General features: G+C 39.8%; 1 non-coding gene across 1 annotated transcript; it reads left to right on the top strand.

The window, feature by feature from the left end:
- The first annotated feature begins 7,631 nt into the window (after positions 1–7,631).
- On the top strand, positions 7,632–7,734 carry LOC127748164 (small nucleolar RNA R71). The gene has a single exon (XR_008010107.1). It is a non-coding gene; the product is annotated as a small nucleolar RNA R71 (small nucleolar RNA).
- The last annotated feature ends 4,556 nt before the right edge of the window (positions 7,735–12,290 follow it).

Below are 12,290 nucleotides of genomic sequence, written 5' to 3'. Positions count from 1 at the left end.
CTATGTCAAGGCTTTGGGTGCCTATGGAAAGCTGTAAGTATTTCCCGCTTGGGACTATGTCGCCTTTAGCCGGAATTGTAGCCTTCATGTTCGTGGTCTTCCAAGGAACACCCGCAGCAGCAACTAAGTCAGATACCAATGCTGGAAATGGTAGATTACCCTAGGCATGGACTCTACCCATCGCTTGTTGGATGAGTAGAGGTATGTTCACCAGCCTCTCCGTGAGAATACACCAAACAAGGAGTGCAAGGTCCGCTGTGAAGGATGACTTGTGGGTGCTAGGTAGCATATAGTGAGATAGGATCTGTGCCCAAGCTCTAGCCTCTATAGTAAGACAGCGTGTATCAGTGCACTTGGGTCGCATCCAGAGTCACCCCCGGGTCCAAAATGACTCTGGCTCGGCAATGACTCGAAGAATCGAGTTCCAATTAAACCCAAATTCACTCCGCTGACGCAAGACCTCTTGGTGGCCATCCATATCTGCCGGTACTGGTAAAACATTAAGCACTTGCTGAATAGCCGCTTCTGAAACTGGAACTTGCTTCTTGCGCACATATACTTTCTGAAGAGAAGGGAGGTGGTAATTGGTGTAGAATTCTACCACCCACGAGAGGTTAGTCTCTTGTGGTTTTCTCAGTAGAAATTTTCATCCTCGCCGCTCGATGCGGGCCAGAATACAATGAGCAATGCGATCCGGAGGGGTGAGTAGATGCTCGGCATGATAGCTCCTCTCAACCATGGCGGGGAACATAAGTTCACAGAAGCGGTTGGGGAACCTTGAGGGATCCCTTGCCAGATTGCTCTTCTTTTTTTCCTCAATAGGAGCGGAGGTTCTCGCCTTCTTAGAAAGGGGTTTGGCTCCTAGTGTAGGGTGCGACTTAGAGTTTGATCTTTGGGGTGCCCTTTTTGTTGCCGGTTTCCTTGACGTCTTCTCCTTGCCTTTCTTGGTGGCCATCCTAGAAAAGAGAGGAAAATGAAAAACATTATACCCAAAGAATCAACTCATGGAAATACATGCAAGTGGGGAAAGGTGCCCAAAAGAATTTGTGTGCCTTGAAGACATTATAGCTGCACATGTGATCAAAACAACTAAAGAAGTATGGGTCACAACACTTAGCATGGGATGCAAGAGTTAGTAAGGCATGTAATAGGGCATGAGAAGAGTAAACTCAAGCATCTACAAGAAAGAAGAAATTCATGGTAAGTGAGCATTAAGTTGGTAATCATGAAGTAACTAAGCTCAATGCACTTAAAATTGGTACACGAAATCGTGAGTTCACACTTTTCTCACAACTCCGCGCAGCTAACCAGCAAATGCACTGGGTCGTCCAAGTAATACCTTACGTGAGTAAGGGTCGATCCCATGGAGATTGTCGACTTGAAGCACGCTATGGTCATCTTGTAAATCTCAGTCAGGCGGATTCAAATGGTTATGAGGTTTTGATGATTAAAAAAGAAAAAAAACATAAAATAGGATAGAGATACTTATGCAATTCATTAGTGGGAATTTCAGATAAGCGTATGGAGATGCTTTGTTCCCTCTAAGCCTCTGCTTTCCTATTGTCCTAATCCAGTCTTGCGTACTCCCTTCCATGGCAAGCTGTATGTTGGTGGATCATCGTTGTCAATGGCTACCATCAGTCCTCTCAGTGAAAACATATCTGCTACGGTTTTCTGCATGGCTAATCAGCTGTCGGTTCTCGATCGTGTCGGAATAAGATCCATTGATCCTTTTCCACACTGTCACTATGCCCAACAGTCATGAGTTTGAAACTCATCACAGTCTTCCCATCCCAGATCCTACTCGGAATACCACAGACAAGGTTTAGACTTTCTGGATCTCAAGAATGCTGCCATTTGATTCTAGCTTATACCACGAAGACTCTGATCTCATGGAATGGAAGGCTCTGTTGTCAGGAGAGACAACCATGCATCATAAACCAGGAGGCTAAGAGATACACACTCAAGCTCTTACAGATAGAACGGAGGTGGTTGTCAAGCACGCGTTCATAAGGGAGGATGATGATGAGTGTCACGGATCATCACATCCATCAAGTTGAAGTACGAGTGAATATCTTAGAACATGAATAAGCATGAATTGAATAGAAAAACAATATTACTTTGCATTAATTCATGAGGAACAGGAGAGCTCCACACCTTAATCTATGAGGTGTAGAAACTCCACCGTTGAAAATACATAAGTGATGAAGGTTCAGGCATGGCCGAATGGCCAGCCCCCAAAACGTGATCAAGAGATCAAAAGTGATCCAAAGATAGTCTCAAAAATGATCTAAAGATATGAATACAATAGTAAAAAGTGCTATTTATACTAAACTAGTAAACTAGGTTTACAGAAAATGAGTAACTAAGTGTAGATAGTGCAGTGTTTGGGCCCACTTGGTGTGTGTTTGGGTTGAGCATTGAAGCTTTCACGTGCATAGGCTCTTCTTGGAGTTTAAATGCCAGTTTTGGTGCCAGTTTGGGCGTTTAACTCCAGCTTTGGTGCCAATTCTGGCGTTTTACGCCAGAAAAGGGTCTCTGGTGGGCGTTTGGACTCCTGTTTTGACCATCAAATCTCGGGCAAAGTATAGACTATTATACATTGTTGGAAAGTCCAAGTCTACTTTCCAACGCAATTGAGGGCGCACCAATTGGGCTTCTGTAGCTCCAGAAAATCCACTTCGAGTGCAGGGAGGTCAGAATCCAACAGCATCTTCAGTCCTTTCTCAGCCTTTGAATCAGATTTTTGCTCAGGTCCCTCAATTTCAGCCAGAAAATATCTGAAATCACAGAAAAATACACACTCATAGTAAAGTCCAGAAATGCGATTTTTGCATAAAAACTAATAAAAATATACTAAAAAGTAACTAAAACATATTAAAAACTATGTAAAAATAATGCCAAAAAGCGTATAAATTATCCGCTCATCACAACACCAAACTTAAATTATTGCTTGTCCCCATGCAACTGAAAACAAAATAGGATAAAAAGAAGAGAATATACAATAAATCTCAAAATATCAATGAAACTTAGTCCCAATTAGATGAGCGGGGCTAATAGCTTTTTGCCTCTGAACAGTTTTGGCATCTCACTTTATCCTTTGAAATTCAAAATGATTGGCATCCATTAGGAACTCAGAATTTAGATAGTGTTATTTATTTTCCTAGTTCAGTATGTTAATTCTTGAACACAACTAGTTAGAGGTGTCCAGAGTTCTTAAGCACACTCTTTTGCTTTGGATCATGACTTTAACCACTCAGTCTCAAGCTTTTCACTTAGACCTTCATGACACAAGCACATGGTTAGGAACATCTTGATTTAGCTGCTTAGGTCAGGATTTTATTCCTTTGGGCCCTCCTATCCACTGATGCTCAAAGCCTTGGACCTTCTTTACCCTTGCCTTTTGGTTTAAAGAGCTATTGGCTTTTTCTGCTTGCTTTCTCTTTTTCTTTATTTTTTTCGCAAGCTTGTGTTTTTTCACCGCTTTTTCTTGCTTCAAGAATCAATTTTATGATTTTTCAGATTATCAATAACATTTCTCTTTGTTCATCATTCTTTTAAGAGCCAACAATTTTAACATTCATAAACTTCACTATAAAAAATATGCACTGTTCAAGCATTCATTCAGAAAACAAAAAGTATTGCCACCACATCAAAATAATTAGACTAATTTCAAGATAAAAGTAGAAATACATGTGCTTCTTGTTCTTTTGTAATTAGGAACATTTTTCAATTAAGAAAGGTGAAGGATTTATGGGACATTCATAGCTTCAAGGCATAGACACTAGACACTAATGATCATGTAATAAAAACACAAACATAGACAAACATAAAGCATAAAAAATCAAAAAATAGAAAAACAAATAACAAGGAAATTAAAGAACGGGTCCACCTTAGTGATGGCGGCTAGTTCTCCTTCTTGAAGATCCTATGGAGTGCTTGAGCTCCTCAATGTCTCTTCCTTGCCTTTGTTGTTCTTCCTTCATGGCTCTTTGGTCTTCTCTAATTTCATGGAGGATGATGGAATGCTCTTGGTGCTCCATCCTTAGTTGCTCCATATTGGAACTCAAATCTCCTAGAGAAGTGTTGAGTTGTTCCCAATAGTTATGTGGAGGAAAAGACATTCCTTGAGGTATCTTAGGGATTTCTTGATGAGGGACTTCCTCATGCGTTTGTTGAGGTCCATGAGTGGGCTCTGTTGTTTGCTCCATCCTCTTTTTAGTGATGGGCTTGTCCTCTCCAATGAGGATGTCTTCCTCTATGACTATTCCAGCTAAACTACATAGGTGACAAATGAGATGGGGAAAGGCTAACCTTGCCAAAGTGAAGGGCTTGTCAGCCACTTTGTACAGTTCTAGAGGTATGATCTCATGAACTTCCACTTCCTCTCCAATCATGATGCTATGGATCATGATAGCCCGATCCACAGTTACTTCAGATAGGTTGCTAGTAGGAATGATAGAGCGTTGGATGAACTCCAACCATCCTCTAGCCACAGGCCTAAGGTCAAGCCTTCTTAGTTGAACCGGCTTACCTTTGGAGTCTTTCTTCCATTGGGCTCCTTCCATACAGATGTCCATGAGGACTTGGTCCAACCTTTGGTCAAAGTTGACCCTTCTTGTGAAAGGATGAAGATCTACTTGCATCATTGGCAAGTTGAACGCCGACCTCACATTTTTCAGACTGAAATCTAAGTATTTTTCCTGAACCATTGTGAGCTAATTCTTTAGGTTCGGGTTCATACTTTGATCATGGTTCTTAGTGATCCATGCATTAGCATAGAACTCTTGAACCATTAAGATTCTGACTTGTTGGATGGGATTGGTGAGAGCTTCCCATCCTCTTCTCCTATCTTATGTCGGATCTCCAGATATTCGCTCCTTTTGAGCTTGAAGGGAACCTCGAGGATCACCTTCTTCTTGGCCACAACTTCATAGAAGTGATCTTAATGGACCTTTGAGATGAACCTCTCCATCTCCCATGACTCGGAGGTGGAAGCAATTTTCTTCCCCTTCCTCTTTCTAAAGGTTTCTCCGGCATTAGGTGCCATTAATGGTTATTGAAAACAAAAAGCAACGCTTTTTCCAATACCAAACTTAAAATGTTTGCTCGTCCTCGAGCAAGAGAAGAAAGAAGGGAGGAGAAGAAGAAGAAAATAGAGGAGATGGAGAAGTGTGAATGGCTCGGCCAAGGGGGGAAAGAAGTGTTTATGATGTGTGAAAATGAAGGAGGGATGAGGGGTTTATATAGGAGTGGAGAGAGGGGTAGGGTTCGTATATTAGGGGTTGGGTTTGGGAGGTAAAGGATGTGAATTTGAATGTTGAGGTCGGTGGGGTTTTTAGGGAAGAGTGGGTGGATGTGAGTGGTGAAGAGGTAATTGGTGAATGGTATTTGGGGAAGGGTGTTATTGGAATGTGTGAAGAAGAGAGAGAGTGAGTTAAGGTAGGTGGGGATCCTGTGGGATCCACAGATCCTGAGGTGTCAAGGATTTCTCATCCCTGCACCATTTTGGCGTGTAAACGCCCTCTAAGTGCTAATCCTAGCGTTTAAACATCGGGCTAATGCCCTTTTCTAGCGTTTAAATGCCAGTCTGCCTGCCAGTTCTGGCGTTTAAACACCCAGAATGGTGCCAGGATGGGCATTTAAACGCCCATTTTTCTACCTTTACTGGTGTTTAAATGACAGTTTGCCTGCTAGTTTTGGCATTTAACACCAAGAATGGTGCCAGGCTGGGCGTTAAACGCCCATTTTGGTATCCTTACTAGCGTTTAAACGCCAGTAAGCTCTTCCTCCAGGGTGTGCTATTTTTGATGCTATTTTTTTATTTTGCTTTAATTTTTGCAGTTATTTTTGTGACTCCACATGATCATCATCCTAAAGAAAACATAAAATAACAATGTAAAATAAAATGAAAGAGTAAATAATATAGATGAATAAAATTGGGTTGCCTCCCAATAAGCGCTTCTTTAATGTCAATAGCTTGACAGGAAGCTCTTACAGAGCTTCACAGGTGCTCAGAGCAAGATTGTGGCCTCCCAACACCAAACTTAGAGTTTGAATGTGGGGGCTTTGCTTGACTCTGCATGGAGAGAATTGAATGAAGCTTTTCATGCTTCTTCCCCATGTTTACAGAAGAGGATCCTTGTGCCTTAAACACAAGGTAGTCCTCATTCACCTGAAGGACTAGCTCTCCTCTGTCTACATCAATCACAACCTTTGCTGTGGCTAGGAAAGGTCTCCCAAGGATAATAGATTCATCTTCATCCTTCCCAGTGTCTAGGATTATGAAATCAGCAGGGATGTAAAGGTCTTCAACCTTTACCAAGACATCTTCTACAAGTCCATAAGCCTGTTTCTTTGATTTGTCTACCATCTCTAGTGAGATACTTGCAGCTTGTACCTCAAAGATCCCTAGTTTCTCTATTACAGAGAGTGGCATGAGGTTGATACTTGATCCTAGGTCACACAGAGACTTTTCAAAGGTCATGGTGCCTATGGTGCAAAGTATCAAGAACCTCCCAGGATCCTCTTTCTTTTGAGGTAACTTCAGCTGAACCAATGCACTTAGTTCATTGATGAGCAATGGAGGTTCATTCTTCCTAGTCTCATTACCAAATAATTTGGCATTCAGCTTCATGATTGCTCTTAGATATTGAGCAACTTGCTCTTCAGTAACATTTTCGTCCTCTTCAGAGGAAGAATATTCGTCAGAGCTCATGAATGGTAATAGTAGGTTCAGTGGAATCTCTATGGTCTCTAGATGAGCCTCAGATTCCTGTGGTTCCTCAATAGGGGACTCCTTGTAGTTTGGTGGACATCCCATGTGGTCTTCCTTATTGTGAATCACATCCTCCTCCTCTTTTATAGGTTCGGCCATTTTGGTTGTATTAATGGCCTTGTACTCTCTTTTTGGATTCTCTTCTATATTGCTTGGGAGAGTACTAGGAGGAGTTTCAGTAATTCTTTTACTCAACTGACCTACTTGTGCCTCCAAATTTCTTATGGAGGACCGTGCCTCAGTCATAAAACTGAGGGTGGTCTTAGATAGATCAGAGACTATGTTTGCTAAGCTAGAGAGGCTCTGCTCAAAATTCTCTATCTGTTGCTGAGAAGATGATGGTAAAGGCTTGCTATTGCCAAACCTGTTTCTCCCACCATTATTGTTATTGAAGCCTTGTTGAGGCTTCTATTGATCCTTCCATGAGAAATTTGGGTGATTCCACCATGATGGATTATAGGTGTTTCCATAGGATTCTTCCATGTAATTCACCTCTTCTATTGCAGGATTCTCAGGGTCATAAGCTTTTCCTTCAGAGGAGGCGTCTTTAGCTTGCAATCCGGTCAGACTCTGAGAAATCATATTGACTTGCTGAGTCAATATTTTATTTTGAGCCAATATGGCATTCAGAGTGTCAATCTCAAGAACTCTTTTCCTCTGAGTCACCCTATTATTCACAAGATTTCTCTCAGAAGTGTACATGAACTGGTTATTTGCAACCATTTTAATGAGTTCCTGGGCTTCTGCAGGCGTTTTCAGATGAAGAGATCCACCAGCAGAGTGGTCCAATGACATCTTGGATAACTCAGACAGACCATTATAGAATATACATATGATGTTTCATTCTGGAAACATGTCAGAAGGACATCTTTGGTTAATTGTTTGTATCTTTCCCAAGCTTCATAGAGGGATTCACCTTCCTTCTGTCTGAAGGTTTGGACATCCACTCTGAGCTTACTTATCTTTTGAGGAGGAAAGAATTTGGTCAAGAAAGCATTGATCAGCTTGTCCCAAGAGTTCAGGCTTTCTCTAGGTTGTGAGTCCAACCATGTCCTAGCTCTGTCTCTCACAGCAAAGGGGAAAAGCATAAGTCTATAGACCTCGGGATCAACTCCATTGGTCTTAACAGTATCACAGATCTGCAAGAATTCAAATAAGAACTGATGAGGATCTTCTTATGGAAGTCCATGAAACTTGCAGTTCTGCTGCATTAGAGAAACTAATTGAGGCTTAAGCTCAAAGTTGTTTGCTCCAATGGCAGGAATTGAGATGCTTCTTCCATAGAAGTTAGAAGTTGGTGCAGCATAGTCACCAAGCATCTTCCTTGCATTATTGTTATTATTTTTGGCTGCCATGTCTTCTTCTTTTTCGAAAATTTTTGTCAGGTCCTCTTCAGAGAGTTGTGCTTTAGCTTCTCTTTGCTTCCTTTTCAGAGTCCTTTCAGGTTCAGGATTAGCTTCAACAAGAATATCCTTATCATTGTTCCTGCTCATGTGAAAAAGAAGAGAACAGAAAAGAAGAGGAATCCTCTATGTCACAATATAGAGATTCCTTTATGTGAGTAGAAGAAGAGAAGAAGAGAAGAATGTGTTAGAGAGAAAATAAAGAGAATTCGAACACAGAGAGGGAGAGAGGGTTCGAATTTTAAGATTGAGAGTAGTGTTAGTAAATAAATAAATAAATAGAAAGAGATGAGTGAGAAGAGAAATTCAAAAATATTAGAAGAAATAAAATTAGAGTTTAAAACAATTAGTTAATTAAAAAGGTTTTTGAAAAAGTTGTTAGTGGTTTTCGAAAATTAGATAGAGAAAAGTAGTTAATTGAAAAAGATTTGAAAACAAATTTTGAAAAGATAAGAAGTTAAAAAAATTTTGAAATTAAGTTTTGGAAAAGATATGATTGAAAAAGATTTTGAAAATTGAATTTGATGACTTGACTAAGAAGAAACTAAAAGATATGATTTTAGAATTTAAAGATTGAACCTTTCTTAACAAGAAAGTAACAAACTTGAAATTTTTTGAATCAAATCCTTAATTGTTAGCAAGGTTTTCGAAAATATGAAATAAAAATAAGAAAAAGATTTTGAAAATCATTTTTTAAAATTTTTTGAAAATATTAAGAAGAAAAATGAAAAAGATTTGAAAAGATAGAATTTTTTTTCTTTTAAATTGAAATTTTGACTTGACTAACAAGAAACCACTAATTTTTTTAAAAAAAATCTTTGACTAAGTCAACCCAAAATTTCAAATTTTATGAGTGACATAAGGAAAAGATATTTTTTATTTTTTGAATTTTAATGAGGAAAGAGAGAAAAACAAAAAAATTGACTCAAAACATAAAAATTTTGGATCAAAACCAATGATGCATGCAAGAACACTTTGAATGTCAAGATGAACACCAAGAACACTTTAAAGATCATGATGAACATCAAGAACACATTTTTGAAAAATTTTTAAGAAAAGAAACACATGCAAGACACCAAACTTAAAAATTTTTAAATTTTTGACTCTAAAAATTCGAAAATGCATATGAAAAATAAGAAAAGACACAAAACAAGAAAATCACAAGATCAAACAAAGACAATCATCAAGAACAACTTGAAGATCCAGAAGAACATATGCATGAGTTTTCGAAAAATGGTAAAAAAAAATAAACACATGCAATTGACACCAAACTTAAAATTTGACTCTAAACTTAAACAAGAAACACAAAAAATTTTTATTTTATGATTTTATTATATATATATATATATATATATATATTTGAAAAATTTTCGAAAATTAGAAAAAAAATTTTTGAAAGATTTTTGAAAAATTTTTGAAAATTGAACAAGAAGAAAATTACCTAATCTAACCAACAAGATGAACCGTCAGTTGTCCAAATTCGAACAATCCCCAGCAATGGCACCAAAAACTTGGTACACGAAATCGTGAGTTCATACTTTTCTTACAACTCCGCGCAGCTGACCAGCAAGTGCACTGGGTCGTCCAAGTAATACCTTACGTGAGTAAGGGTCGATCCCACGGAGATTGTCGGCTTGAAGCAAGCTATGGTCATCTTGTAAATCTCAGTCAGACGGATTCAAATGGTTATGAGGTTTTAATGATTAAAAAAGAAAAAAAAACATAAAATAGGATAGAGATACTTATGCAATTCATTGGTGGAAATTTCAGATAAGCGTATGGAGATGCTTTGTTCCCTATGTGCCTCTGCTTTCCTATTGTCCTCATCCAGTCTTGCGTACTCCCTTCCATGGCAAGCTGCATGTTGGTGGATCACCGTTGTCAATGGCTACTATCAGTCCTCTCAGTGAAAACATATCCGCTACAGTTTCTCGCATGGCTAATTAGCTGTCGATTCTCGATCGTGTCAGAATAAGATCCATTGATCCTTTTGCACACTGTCACTGCATCCAATAGTCACGAGTTTGAAGCTCGTAACAGTCATCCCATCCCAAATCCTACTCGGAATACCACAGACAAGGTTTAGACTTTTTGGATCTCAAGAATGCTGCCAATTGATTCTAGCTTATACCACGAAGACTCTGATTTCACGGAATGGAAGACTCTGTTGTTAGGAGAGGCAACCATGCATCGTGAACCAGGAGGCCAAGAGATACACACTCAAGCTCTTGCAGATAGAACGGAAGTGGTTGTCAGGCACGCGTTCATAAAGGAGGATGATGATGAGTGTCACGGATCATCACATCCATCAGGTTGAAGTACGAGTGAATATCTTAGAACAAGAATAAGCGTGAATTGAATAGAAAAACAATAGTACTTTGCATTAATTCATGAGGAACAGGAGAGCTCCACACCTTAATCTATGAAGTGTAGAAACTCCACCGTTGAAAATACATAAGTGATGAAGGTCTAGACATGGCCGAATGGCCAGCCCCCAAAACGTGATCAAGATATCAAAAGTGATCCAAAGATAGTCTCAAAAATGATCTATAGATATGAATACAATAGTAAAAAGTGCTATTTATACTAAACTAGTAAACTATGTTTACAGAAAATGAGTAACTAAGTGTAGATAGTGCATAAATCCACTTCCGGGGCCCACTTGGTGTGTGTTTGGGCTGAGCATTGAAGCTTTCACGTGCATAGGCTCTTCTTGGAGTTTAAACGCCAGTTTTGGTGCCAGTTTGGGCGTTTAACTCTAGCTTTGGTGCCAGTTCTGGCGTTTTACGCCAGAAAAGGGTCTCTGGTGGGCGTTTGGACGCCTGTTTGGACCATCAAATCTCAGGCAAAGTATAGACTATTATATATTGTTGGAAATTCCAAGATGTCTACTTTTTAATGCAATTGAGGGTGCGCCAATTGGGCTTTTGTAGCTCCAGAAAATCCAAGTGCAGGGAGGTCAGAATCCAATAGCATCTTCAGTCATTTCTCAGCCTCTGAATCAAATTTTTGCTCAGGTCCCTCAATTTCAGCCAGAAAATACCTGAAATCACAGAAAAACACACAAACTCATAGTAAAGTCCAGAAATGTGATTTTTGCATAAAAACTAATAAAAATAAACTAAAAAGTAACTAAAACATATTAAAAACTATGTAAAAACAATGCCAAAAAGCGTATAAAATTTCCACTCATCACTAGGGCACAAAGTTGGCACAAGGTTGGCCTAACTCTCAAATTTCTGTACCAGTGCTAGCGTGCAGCACAAGTGATGCGTACACGCACAATGCACATACGCGTGCATGGTCAAATGGGTGACCAACGCGCGCGCGTCATTGACGCTTACGCGCAGGTCGCAGGCACAAAACGGGCACAAGAGTGGCATAACTCTCTGGTTTTTGTACCAGAGAGTGCAGAATGCGCAACCAACGTGCGCGCGCACAGCCCTCTTGCGCGTGTGTTGGCGAAATGGGAGGGCTGCGCAGGCGTCAAGCACGCTTACGCGTGGGTTGCCTGGCACAGAGTTTGCATAATGTGGGCACAACTCTTGGGTTTTTTGTACCAGGAGTTGTGAAACCACGCCGACGCGTGTGCGCACAGTGCGCTAGTGCGTTGTTGCCCCCTTTTTTTTCCAACAACATAGAAAAATGCAATTCAACAGATTCTTAACATACAATCAGCTAGATAAGTTGAGAAAACACTTACAAAATCATCCAATATTCAAAATAAAGCATTTTCCTCATCACAATCAATACAACAAAATTTGCCAAGATTGATAAAATTCTAATGAATATCACAATAATCTAACGAATTCAACAAACCTAGTGTTCCGGGGGTTACCTGAAACGAGTAGCTCGGACGTCTTGGTGAGGCCCGAGGTGGGGGTCAGGGACCCGAGCTTGATATGTGGAGTGGTTGGTGGTTGTACCTGCAATGACACTCCGATGCTTAAGTTAGCATGGGTCCAAGCAGATATTGAGTAGAATTAGAGTATGAGTTATACCTGGGTGCTCCAGTGTATTTATAGTAGTTGGCTGTGATCTTCCCTGGATAAGATATTCTTATCTTATCTTATCTTTTGGGAGTTTTATCCCTATCTTTGTGGAACCGC

The sequence above is a fragment of the Arachis duranensis genome, chromosome 5 (genome assembly GCF_000817695.3).
Source record: "Arachis duranensis cultivar V14167 chromosome 5, aradu.V14167.gnm2.J7QH, whole genome shotgun sequence".
NCBI lineage: Eukaryota > Viridiplantae > Streptophyta > Magnoliopsida > Fabales > Fabaceae > Arachis > Arachis duranensis.
Note: the sequence above shows the minus strand (reverse complement) of the source record. Positions and strands in the feature narration are given on the sequence as shown.